Source organism: Maylandia zebra, linkage group LG14 (assembly GCF_041146795.1).
Source record: "Maylandia zebra isolate NMK-2024a linkage group LG14, Mzebra_GT3a, whole genome shotgun sequence".
Taxonomy (NCBI): domain Eukaryota; kingdom Metazoa; phylum Chordata; class Actinopteri; order Cichliformes; family Cichlidae; genus Maylandia; species Maylandia zebra.
Window position 1 is genome coordinate 2,765,394 of NC_135180.1, and position 13,445 is coordinate 2,778,838.

A 13,445-nucleotide genomic window follows, 5' to 3' on the forward strand; every position below is an offset into this window, starting at 1 on the left:
TCACAATCTTGCTGCATTTTAACTTTAAAGGCTTGCTGCGTGTCCTTACAGCGGGCATCTAAAATCATTTGAAATCATTTACAAGTGCAGAAAGAAAACAAGCGAAACGCAGAGCGAGTCTACTACAAAGAGAAAGACAAGGTAGACAGATGAGAAGCGCCTGGCAGACAGATAGCTCTAGACGGAGGCCATGATTTGATTAATGACTGGGGCGTGATGTACCCAAGCACTGATACATGACATCCCCATGGAAAGAAGATCCATCAATGCAAATCCAGCTCCGTTGCCGTCATCCAGAGAAAAACCTTGACCCTGGCGAAAAGTCATACCAACACCTGACCCTCGCCTTTCTTTCTCCCCTAATCCAACCATCCATCCAGCACTCCTGCATCCATCCTGCCTTGTCTCAACAGCATTTGCATTCTCTTCTCACATTAAGCCTCTCTCTCTATCCTTCGCGCTCTTTCTCTCTCCTCAGCCTCCCCGTGTCACGCTATCTCATGTTTCTCTCCCCTCTTTTAATACCCTATTTGCATCCAATACAAGCAGGTGGCTTGCAACTTGGAGCCGATGTGCGAAAGGACAAGCTCTGAAGACTGTGCGCCCAAGCAAACACTGTGTCTTATTTGAATTGTTCTGCCAGAGAGGATATTTCAGTCGGTGGGGAAAAAAAAAAGCAAACTGCAATGGAGGGGAACTGAGATGGGGAGGCAACAGGTTAGGCAGGTGACATGTTGAGTGATGCTCGGGGAGCTAGGAGAGACCTTGGACTCGAGGATGATATTGCAGCTGTGAGACAGAGGGGCAGAGAAAGAGACGGAGACGGTGTCCCAGTAGGGGAATGCTTTTATGTTTTTTGCTTTTGAAGATATTTTTGGACAGAAGCTGATATTCCTCCTTTGCTTACTTCCCATCTCATGGTCAAAAAGATAAAAAGCCTCTGTCTTAATGCAAATAGCAGTCGTTTCAGCGTGTAATAAAAACTTCGCACGAGCTAAACAGGAGAATGGTTCTAGAGAATGTGTCTCGTCAGGGTGGGGGAAAAAATTTCTGCATTTGGATGATGGATCACTATCAGCCAGTAAAACTCTCATTGGGGATTAACGGCTGGGTGAGGCAGGTTTCATCACAGGATTTCATAAACAAACACACCAACAAGACTATACACGCTCAAACTGGATTTGAGCTTGATCCCACAGAGTGTAAAACTACCAGCGCTCAAAGTGTTGAGCACAATTCTCTCACAGTGGAATTAATTGTGTGGTTGTCTGCAGACAGAACGACACCCACATACCGTCCAGTTTTTGACATGAACAATCACTTATTGCTCTGATACTCTGAACTCTTTGAAGGTCAAACAACCAATAACCCGATCATCTAGTTTGACTTAACAGCAATACACTTGAAATTGTGAATAGCTTTTATTTCTGTCAATAGCACTGTCTCCACTACACCCAGCACTGGGTGTATTTGGCTGAAGACTCTGTTTAAATCATTTTCCAGCTTTACTGTTACGAACTGGACAGACTTTGGCACGTTAAACTGTGTGGAGGAACTTTGGTCACACAGGAAGTGGATTTCACAGCCTACGTAAATTAGTTCTGGGTGTCAAACTTTACTTTGGTGCCAGAAACATGTCAATGGCGTAAACATCAAAATAGCCTCGAACGCTTTATATAGCCACAAACATATCAAAAGACGACATTATTTATATATAATCGCAACAATGCCAAATTTCCTCCATGAAGTGGGTGTAAATGCTGGCTCGCCGCTTTTCAATCAAGCATCTAAAGGGTGCGGGGGGTTTCTGGAGCTCCTCAGCCAGCTGAATGTAAATCTGTCCTTATACATAATCATCATTTTATTTACCCTAGTTTAAAGTTTTGGAAGTACATTAGTGTTACGCATGAAACTAATTTGATTTTTTAAGATCCAAATAAATTATTCCCACTAAAAGTTTTACTTTTGCTCATGCCTGATGATGAGTACCTTACCACTGCCCTGCTGTGGTCGTAGCTGTCTCTTTAATGCTGTGGCCGTTTCAGGTCATTCATTCATTTAGGCAAATCAATAAGCAGGCGTACTTTATGGAAATGTGTTTTTGTTTTCCCCCCATTCTTTTTGCATCAGTATGAGTTACCTTGATGTGACAGGTGGAAAACAGACACTTTGGTTATTGTTTATTCATTTTCAGCTATACTATGTATACATGTACTACATGTATGCAGACAATTCTTTTTTCCAACTGTAAAGCTAAAAGCATGTATTTATACGGTGAACTCAATCCTGGCGAGTATATGTGAGTAAATGATGACATTGATGGAAAAGTACTGTGGATTTACAGGTCTGATCGAGGAAAGGAGACAAGGAACCATGGCACGAGTCACTAAACAGCAGAATTTGTTTTATTCTTCACTGACGGAGAAGCTTGCACTGATTCTGATATTTACACAAAGGGGTTACTTTAAAGAAGGAGTGATGGAGTTTATCAGATCAGCAGGTGTGCCAGAGCAAAAAGCAGCGAGGCCGTTTTCTGTTTATGGCCTAAATCTGCTGACGAGCATCACACTGGAAGGTTTCTCTGTAAACTTAAAAACATAGTAAAAGGTTTTTAATATGGGGTTTAAATTGGATTAATTTTATTAGCAGCAGTTAGAACATTTTATTTTATTATCATCAGTGATAAATCAATGATCCTCTTTTTGTTGCTTTTTAATTTCAATTTCATTAAAAGGTATTTTACATTTATAGGTTTCTAGTTACTGACACTTTAAATTTTATTTTTGCTAAATACAAATAAATGAAAAAAATGTCATTATTTAAAACACACAAATCATTTTAAAAAGTACTGCTTTACCATTAAAACATGGATACTGACTTTGATCTAGTATTTCAAGAAACCTCAAAGTAGCTCAGCAATAATTGACCAACAGCAGCTGACCTGTACCAATGTGTCCCCAAATTCTACCACCTGACAATGCAAGTTTCCCAGAAATGTAGTGAGAGATTAAAGCAGGGAAGAAGAAAATGCAGCTCTCCCATCTCCAACTCCCTAAGGAAGCATTATTAAAACACTCACTTCCACAGGAGGAGAAAGAGAGGGAGAGAGGAAAACCAGAAGGGAAGACAAGAAAGTGAGAGAAAAGGACTGTGGGGAAGAATAAAAAGGGTCAAACACAAAGGGGAGTAAAAAAGAAAGGAGAGGGGATCCCCCACTGGACAGAGTAAAAACAAATTAAAAGAGCCCTTATAAAACACAGATGCTGCAAAGAAAATAAACTTCACGAGATTTACTGTTTTGCAAAGGAATCGGAAGACTGGTGGAAAAGCCATCAGTCAGAACGCTTTGTTTCTCCTTCCTTCTTTCGTTCTCTCTCAGGTAATGTTGCTGAGGTATCTATCTCCTCGGTTTTCCCTTTCCACCTCTCTCTCTTTTCTCTTTGTACAGTGATCTCGCTCGTCTGCTATTTTCAGTCAGAGTTAAGAGTCGAGGTCAGGGCGGCCTGTGTGAAAATGGCTTCCTGCCCGGTCTCCAGCTCCCAAACCGCAAGCTAACGGGGGGCTTTTATTAACGGCCCTATTTGGGAAAATTTTTTGAACATTTTGTATTTTTATTGAAGTTTCTCATGTCAGGAAGCTTAGAAAAACAGACACTCGACAAGAGCAAAAATAGAAAAAAAAGCCCAAACACGATTCTTTTCTTTCTTAAATTCCACTGAACAAACACCAGAGGTAAAAAAAAAAAAAAAGAAAGAAAGAAAGAAGAAGCAAGGCTTTTAGTGTCAGACATGCTCCGTACGGCCAAGGAGCAGTTTGTTCAGAGCTTAGAGCAGTCGGTTCTGTAATGAAGAGGGAAAAAAGCAGCAGGCAGGAGGGAAAAAAACCAACAAAAAACACAGAAACACAGAAGCGGAACGTGTCCACGTCTAACAACACATATGTGCATTTCTAACTAACAACTATCAGGTGAAAGGAATGCACACAAATACAAAAACACGCACAAACAGCACCCTGAAATCAGATCCGCAAGTTTACAGCATGTCAGTATTTACAAGGCTTCATCAGACGGGACTGAGTCGCCAGCAAGAGGAGCTGAGTGGGGGGGTTACACGGCTCCAGTGGATCGGATGACACCCCACACTTCAACCATATGTGTGTGTTTGAGTGTGTATCTATCATCTGATTCGGGTGAAGGAGTAAAGATGGGATGGGTTATGGCAATCGTTAGACGTTAGAGAAACCAGAACGAGGTTTGTAAGGTGTCCTGCTGCACATGAAAAGCAAACATCTCCGTTAGACGAGAAAGAATTTGACTGAATGCTTAAAAATCTCAGTAGAAAAATCTGCAACAAATTAACTAATTTAGCAACAACAATCAAAGCAGTATGAAGAGTGTGAACCTAAAATTGCGCTTTTTGTAAGTAAAACTTTTTGTATTATTTTAATAATAGCAGGCATGTTTCCGTCGGGCCAAAATGGTTTTAAATAAAAAAATTTTGCAAGCAAAAAATTATAGGAAAAATGAAATCAGATGCAAAAAAATATTCACCTTTGTGTGTGGCCAGGTATTAAGATACACTTTCAGTATGTATTTCCCCCCGTTGCCATTAATAGATTCCAACAGTTGCTCCAAAAATAAATAAATAAATACACAAATAAATAAATACAACTGTGTTAGCGTACATGATTAAAAACAGATCAGCGTATGCCCGGAGCTAAATGAGGAAAAGCTGACCTTCCTGGTCAGAGAGGAGACTGGCTGCATCCGTCACTCTGTCTGCCTCTAAATGCCTCTCCTTTTATAACCTCGCGGTCCAAAGGAGAGGAAACAATAAGACAGACAGAGAGGAGATAATGAGACGTCTGCATTACTGTGACAGCCGCCTCACGCTGCATTCACGAGCCAATGGCAGAAACTCGTGAAGTCCAGCTAAAACGATTAACATATCCTCGCCATCATCGTGTTTTCATTCCTGCAGAGTTCAGTCTCCTCTCTTCTTGAAGGAGGTTGGTATTTTAATTATTTTGTCAAAGCGGTGCCTGTCTTTTTTCGTCTGCACTAATGGACCAGCATCCACCACCTACAGCAGTTAAACACGTGCAAACAGAAACGTGGAAAGTCTGTGCAGACGTGCTTTTCTCCCCATCTCGTGCTGATTGGCTTTTTTTGCGGTTCTGCTGGTAACAACCTGCAGGCCGCTATGATCTGGGTTCAGCAGGCAGAATTTTGACTTCCCAGTCTAAAAAACAGCATGTCAAAAACATGTCAAAAACAGTCCACGAGCAAACAACGAATCTGAGGGCAAAGCAGGGAAAGGTTTCTTTCAGGTTAATACACGCTTCTTTATTTTTAAGGACTACAAAGACGCGGCGTCGCTTGTGCACCTTTAAACTCAAATCAGCTTGGTTTGAATTATGAAGAAAAAGAAATGAATCTGAGAGACATTTTTTAGCAGCAACAGCATGTTTGACATTTTTTTAATGCATATTTTACACGGGCACACACCCTGCATTAAAAAGATGACCGAACAGAAACGTCTTGAAGGATTTAAGCTTCAGAATTCATATAGAAATGATTTTTAAGCATAAGGATCCAAGTGCTGCACAGAACAAAAGCAGGATGTAAAATCTATCGATTTCTGTGACAATGGACGGCTTTGGCTTTTCAGAGCGTGTGCTATTCACATGGCAGGCAATAAGCTGTAAGCCACAAGTGCTGCCTGTGTGTAATGGCAAGCCAGCTTTATTTCTTTATCTCTACCTTACAATTTTGCAAATCAAATAATGATGAGTGCAGCCAGTGACGAGAGGGTTAGTGGCTACGGAGGCTGAGTTATTAGGGTTCCTATAAAGAGGACAGAGGTCTCTGGCGGAGCCCAAATGCTGGCCAAGATACATATTCCTTGCACTGTGTATTTTTGGTTGGTTTAAAAGCCTTAAAAGTAGAGGGGAAGGCTAATTTTCAGGGTAAACAGCTTGTTCGATTGCTGTGTGGTTTTACGCTGAGCTCTCCGTTTATTGACTCAAGCCAAGCTGGGCTCTGGCTCCTGCGACGACCGCAGGGAGAATCCTGCCGCCGGAGCCGGCAACAAACACGATCCGCAAACACTAGCTTACCTTTGATGGCACACGACTGTTAAATCAAATGTACTGAGTAATGTACAAATCCTCTTGACTGCATGGCAGGTCGAGGGAAAAATGCTTTTAAAAGAACATCTGCTCCTTGTAGGAAGCCATTTGCCAATTCCTATTTCCTGCTGACAAGTAATTTGTCATTTCAATTATTAAGCTCTATACAGTAGGATTTAGAGGTGAAGCTGGTTTCTGTGTCACCAATAAAAGAGGCGAATTATGAAAACAAAGGCAGCTCAGAGAAGAAATAAAGTGTCTTCGCTGTTATATAAAATATCTCATTTCAAATGTAACTGCGTCTTTCTCGTTTTCTAAATATGTTAAAACTGAAAAGGAGAAGAGAGGTCGAGAAGAGGCCCCACATTCACCAGATAAGTGTTTAGACTGCCTTTTAAAAAAAACACAACCTACAAAGGAGGGCTGCAAGTTGTTTTAGCTGGAGGAAGTGACCATTCATAAAAAAGGGTCCAGAGAAATTACCCTGCTTTCTCTGTGTTGTTAGATTTGTATCAAGGCGAAATCCTTGCAGCAACAAGTCAGGCTTTACGAGTCCTTTCCTCTCTGTGCGTCTCTCTTTGCGGAGCACGGCCTGCCTGCTCTGCTCCTCCCTCTGCAGAGTGTCGGCAATCCTGACCACACAGCGCCACACGGAGGATCATTGTGGTAATAAAACAGCGTCTTCACCTCTATAATCATTTTATTATTCAAAAGTTTATTCTGTCTTATTCTACTGTCTGACTGATACTTCCCAAATGATCAATGACTCTGATCTATTTCCAACTTTCAGCTGAGACACAGAAGCACGATACAAATGTCTCAGGATAAAGAACAGGAAGTAATGTTGCCGTCATTGATAAAATGTCAGAACTTCATGTCAGGGGAGAGTGCTACCATGTGCATCCTTGTGTTGTTGTTGGGTGTACAGAAAATGTAGGACAAGGTCAAAGAAAGGTAAGAAACTGATAAACTCGGTCCTGTCAACTACAGCACAGCGAGGTCACAGACGCATGCAGAGGCTCAACTCACTTTTGCTGACCCAGTGAACCTAAAATTAGTTTTTATGTCCATTCTAAAAGTTACTGGAAAGTTTTAAATATCAACAGATATTATTTCTGCTGGAGAACTTTTTTTCATACATTTGAAAAGTACAAAGTATTATCTATCTGAGAAAATTCGAAATCTGTCCCCTCCACGAGTTATTTCATTTATAAAAGTGTAATATGGTTCATCATGTTCTTTTGTACATAACTATGTTTAATTTTAAAAATGAACATGAGTTTCAATATAAACCAATGAAAAAAAATATGGCTGGTTATAAGCTGATGTTGGAGACAATGTGACAAATCAGTGAATAAATGTAACAAGTTCAAGTCTTTCATTTTAGGCATCAAACAGACTGACTGATAAAAAAAACAACGCTTTTTGGATTGTTACAGGGGACAAGGGATAGAGCAGGCTTAGCATTTCTGCTGCAATATATTTGACCATCCTTTTACTACACGTGAGAATGAACGGCACCAAATGGCTGGAAAGTATGTGTCCACTCATTTGTGAGGTTGGACATGCGTCAGCTAAATATCGCTGATATCTGGGTGAGGTCAGTAGCCGTGGAGATGGTATAGATGGTATAACCACATCAGAGAGTAAATTAAAAAAGAATAAAATAAAAATCTGAAATGGCATGCATGTGGTCCCTTTGCAAATGCTGGCTAGCTCAGCCTCAGGCCGGACAGCGATCCAAGGCGGACAGCTCATTATGACGACTAAAGTCTGGACAAGTAATCCATCCGACTGGTTCGTGCAGTTTACACGTTACTGAAATTAAAATCCCGACCTCCTCTGTTAAAGCCATCTATCGTATCTTGCGAAACTTTCTAGATTTTCTGTCTGTATGCTGCGACTGTTTGACTTAAGGTAAACTATACTGTTAAAAACAGGGTCAGCGCGAGGCCGTGCACATACGTGTCACACACCAGCAGTTATGAGGTAATGTTTCCTTGGCATCGGCTTCAGCAGAGCGTTGGTGTTTTTCACCACAGGACGATGACTGACGAAGGGGAGCGCTGGAGGAGGAGGAGGGCGAGATAAAACAAAAGTCCAAACCCAAATAAGCAACCCGTCAGCCTCTTAATAGCAGAAAGGAAGTGTCCCTTTATCAACAAGTGAATTAACAGTTTCCCGTCACACCTTGTTTTTCGCCTCCCCCTCTTTCTCTGAACCAGCGCCAGGGCCCAGATGGCCCTATGATCGGACCACCAGGGCTCCTGCTTTGCGGGGAAACAAATCTGCTGCACTGACTAATAGCCCTGTGTTGATGTTTTATGGTTGGGAAGTGTATTACTGGTGCTATGTATACAATGAAAGGCACCCAAGCATGTGAAAAAATGCACACCAAGTCATAACTGTCATAAACATGTTGCAGAAAAGGGGAAAGCCGGGACATTTCACAGCATTTCATGTGGACAGTAGAAAAACTGACCCTCAGTCAGCAGATAAAAACCTCATCTCTAGGTATTGCTCAGAACTATGGCGCAGTAAAAATATGAAGTCAAAGCAAAGCGAAAATCAAAGAGGGTTTTTAGATTATTATGATCAAGCTGCTTTTTTTCCTCCACACACTGCTGTATTATACAGTACTGTGGTTGGAGCTGAAAGACATCTGAATAATAAAACGTCTGCAGTGGCTGCCATATGCCTGGTATAGCCTCAATAACCTCTGCCCTGTGCACAGAATATGCACTTACTAATCTAGCCTTGTATGAGCTGCGCCGCAGACAAACCACACTTTTACAGCATGGGACGCTCACATTATGGGTCATCACCTCAAATGACAATACATCGATCGCACAGAGGACAGGCTTTGGGGAGAGAAAAAAGTACTGTACACAAGGACATAAATAGCCATTTCAGATTTTAACAGTGACAAGAAGCCAGCCAATTGCAGGCTCTATTTTTAGGTGTGCCGGTGGCCTGAGGCTGGCAGCTTTGAGAAGGATGTGTACTTTTCTACAGTTCCTTCCCAAAAATCAACGCTGTCCTCGCTGGCGACAATCACAGGGCAGCTGTTGTGGCTAGGTGGCCCGGCCCCAGCTTGCCTCACCCTGCTGCTTTGTGCCAGCCTAAGAAAACCGTCTTTGCTACCCAAAATTCACACCCAGCCAGCAAAAACAGGCCGGAAGGTAAACACAAAAGCAAATGTGACTCGATGTGTTTGCATCCGGTGAAAATTATGGAGTTTTATCAACGCTGGTGGCGGTAGGGGCTGCATTTCTAAATTTACATGAGGCAGGATGCCTCGGAGCCAATTTATCTTCAAAAAAACCAAAAACAGACAGACAGAGAAAGAGAGAGAGACCTAAATGACCTTCCTCCACAGGTCACAACTGATAATGGATTACTGAAATAGGCACTTTTTGGCAATTCTTAAATTGATGTCATGTCAAACCCGACTTTAATTTCCTGAAACCTTTTGAACATTACAGTGAAGTCAAACTTTCTCCAAAGGGAAAAAGCGGCTCATTTTTATATATCTTACCACAGGTAGACACTATCTTTTTCAAATGTACACACACACCTAGACACGCACACACAGAGTTAGGCATCCCTGTGTGGACTAATTGTTGACAGGTGGCCCTAATGTTCTCCTTTGAAACCAAAGTGTGATTTACGACCACGCTCCCCGAGACCCCGGCTTTCAGCACCGCTACTACAAACTTATCTTTTTCTCCCTGCTTCTGTCGCCTACCCCCTCCCACTTTTATTCCTTCTGCTCTATCTCTTCTTCATTTTTCCTCAATTGCACCTCATTACTTTGCTAAGTCACTTTCACCTCCGAGCCCACTTTGATGTTTCTGTGCTTCTCTGTCTCTCATCGCAGCACAGCAGTGACTCTCCAGACATCCTTTTAATGTTTGATGAACTATTTTTCACACCGTGGAGGAGTGTGTCCATGCATGTACGTGTGTGTGTGTGTGTGTGTGTGGTGGGGGGTTGGGGAGCTACACGAGGAAGACAGGAAGGACAAAGAAAGCAAGGGCACTCAGGAGAGTGTATGTAAGACCTGACCCTGAAACCTCATGTGCCAGTCCAGCATCTTCGATCAACTATTTGAAGACTTTTGGGCCGCACAATGCTGGGCGTAGGATGAGAGACATGGATCATCTATAATATTTCCATCTATAATATTTATGACAATTATTGCTATTATTCAGAAAAATAGCCTGTGTTCAATATTGTGAAACACCTAAAAATTGAATGGATTTCATTATAACGACGCTAAACCCTCCAAATATTTATTCTGTCTTTTAGCAGTCCAGCCGATTGACCTCGAGCAGCAGTAATCTGCTATAGTGCCCAACAAACTCAAACACATTTTCAAATACGTGTTTTTAAACTGTGTATAATTTGCACAAACAAACAGACAAAGGTAAAAGACTGAGACCAGACTACGGTGTCACATTTCTGCCGTATGTGAGCATCCAAGTAGTCCAGTGATAGGAATCGGTGCCTCCACAGCAGCAACCGATAATATGGTATGAAACAGTGTTTACGTTGATGCCACAGTGTAACGCACTTACTGAAGCAGTAAATCACGGAGGGTGTGACTGCACTCAGAGTGACCAATCTTAGCAGACGAGCAGCCGTACCTCATGAACCACAGCAGGAAAAACAGGAACAGGAGAGAACAGCATCGAATCAACTGAACTCAGAACTACAAGGCTTGTAATGCCTCTGGGTTAAACAGATGTTTCATATTGACAGTTCAAATAAGTGAACGAAAAACACTGCAACAACATCCACTGAGCTAATAACATCCAGCAAAAGATAAAGTGAGGTGAGTTCATCTGATATGGCATTGGGAATACATCAGATAAAAACAAAAAGCCTGGTCACAGGATACAGTGAGAAAATTGTTAGATATGATAAGACACGATTTTAAATATTTATCTTCCAACTGCAAGAGGTTAGGTTCAAACAAAACTGCCCATCTAAATATTTTACTTCAGCACATTAACACTTTTTGCTGGAACACAACGTGGGATAAATAACAGTGTCTCTCTTAAATAAAAAGAAAGATGTGTACATATCCAAAGGAGTACACTGCTCTGTGGAATAGATCACACATCTGCTTGCATGACCTTCACTTTTGAAGTTAACGAACTGCTTGTTACAGTATTTTAAAGTTCAGGAGCTTGTTTCCACGGCAGTAAGATGAAAAGTATGTCACGAAAAAACATGACTTAAGTTTTCAAACCTCTTCTACTATAGCATGCAGAATTACCCACCAATCGATTCCCAGTCATGTGGTTCTCTGAAGTGTTTATCAAGTTATCCACCCGCTACTGGCAGCAGCACATTTATCAAAGCTCAGCGATATTCCAGGAAGACCATGACTCATAGAAACTGTGATAATTTACTCCCAGTAACACCTTTGGGGTCAAACAGTGCAGGTTACACAAAGTCTGTGTTTATCAGCGTGCATCTTTGCCAGAAAGGTACACACAGCTAGTGTGAGTGGCCTGCAATAGTGTTTGACAAACAAGGGAGACAAGGTTGTGGCAGAGTCCCTGGAAAAGTGGCTCTTGTGACAACCAGTCACTGGAAACACAAACACACATGCACACAGACACACACAGACTCCACTGCAGCAATCTCTAACCTGAAGTAACACTCCATTTAGCTCACCATTTTTATATCGCTGCACAATCACGACAAAATACTTGCAGACGGAGAGATACTTGCTGAAAAAGAGCGACTGTCGTGCTTACAGTCGTCATGTGGACAGAAACACATCTCTAGGTGAATGCAAAGGTTGCCCCCTCCCTGCTTAACGTGTTAGAGGGTGGCAAGAGGGGATGGGCAATAAGTCTACGCCGTATGTACGCAGTAACTGCAGACCCGTCTGAAGACCTGTGTCGTCACCGCTGTCCCAGGAATGTCACCAACTGTTGCGTTAATGGAGGCCACAGCTACTGTGATTGGCCTGCTCAGTACAGTTGTTTCCTCTTATGCATTTCTGCTGCAGTTTTCAAAAGGAACTGTGAGAGAAAAATAACCGTTGCCTCAAATATAAGGAACAACAATCATACCCTCAATACAAGGACTCGGAGACAACAGCAGATTCCTGATTGGAGATTTCATGTCTGAACAAACAACATACAGATTTGCCTACGGAAAAAAAACATGACCACAACAAAGTGTGGGGACCCAGGAGGGAAAAGGCCCAGTACTGCATTTGTTTCTATTATGGCTAGAACAGCATATAACACCAGGCCACAGCCACAAGGTAATTAACACATAAAACACCACCCACAAGTATAAATGCTGGGAACGGCATTGGCCACTTGGTTAGGTTATATCTTAGATTATACAAAGATTCTCTGCAGAAGTTGAAAAGAGTGTAAGTGAGCAACACTAACGTGGCCGCTAAGGCATTACTAACAAAACCTGCTGTTTGTAAACTATGTTGTTGATGTAATTGTCAACTGATCATTAAAAACAGTCAACCTGAAGCTTTTTAATATGTTCGTCTGAAACAGGTCTGTGTTGTAAATGAGACTCAGTGGAACTTCCTGTATAAATAAAGGTTCAATAAATCAAAATTAAAAATGAATCTGACAACAGGTAATTTAAGTCATTTATGATGTAAACACATTACACACTGATTTCAGCACTCGGTATGTGAGGATATAACTGTATCAAAACTTCATGGGTCAGTATGTACCTTATTTTTGAAGTTGCGAAAAGTAAATGAGTAAACTAACAGAAACAAGTTTTTGGATTTCCTGTTAACTTATATAAACTCTCTATGACGTTTGCTGCCAGATTAAATTATTCTCAAAAATGGGGGCTGGAAAAAAACCCTCATAGAGAGTCTAATGAACTTTCGAGGCTAAACTTCCAAGTATATCACAGCTAGTAAACAGTTCTGGGTGGAATCCGTGGTCTGTTCTAAGGATGTGAATGTGTCAACATAACCAGACTAGATGAGAATTACTGTTTAGTTCACAGAGATTACAGAACTGAGGAAGCTGCTTGTCATCTAGTTTTGGAACAATCATGTATTACATCACGACTAACACATTTATTACTCACTGTGACAACTCACTAATATACAGAGTGTATCAAAAAGAATAATCCAGTTTTAAAAAGCTCTATTTTTTAAGAAATGGACATAGAAGCCAAGTAAGTAATTTTTGAAACATGTGGCTGAATATAAAGTTTTACATACAAAACTCAAAATGTTCACAGGTGCTCAGTGTGTCCCCTCTGGAAGCGGCATATGTCCACACAGTACTCACACCCGTCTGAGC

The 13,445-nt window shown here is 41.5% G+C and overlaps 1 protein-coding gene across 4 annotated transcripts in view; it reads right to left on the bottom strand.

The window, feature by feature from the left end:
* bcas3 (BCAS3 microtubule associated cell migration factor) overlaps positions 1 to 13,445 on the bottom strand; it is a 314,780-nt gene that overhangs the window by 236,321 nt on the left and 65,014 nt on the right. The window lies entirely within an intron of this gene.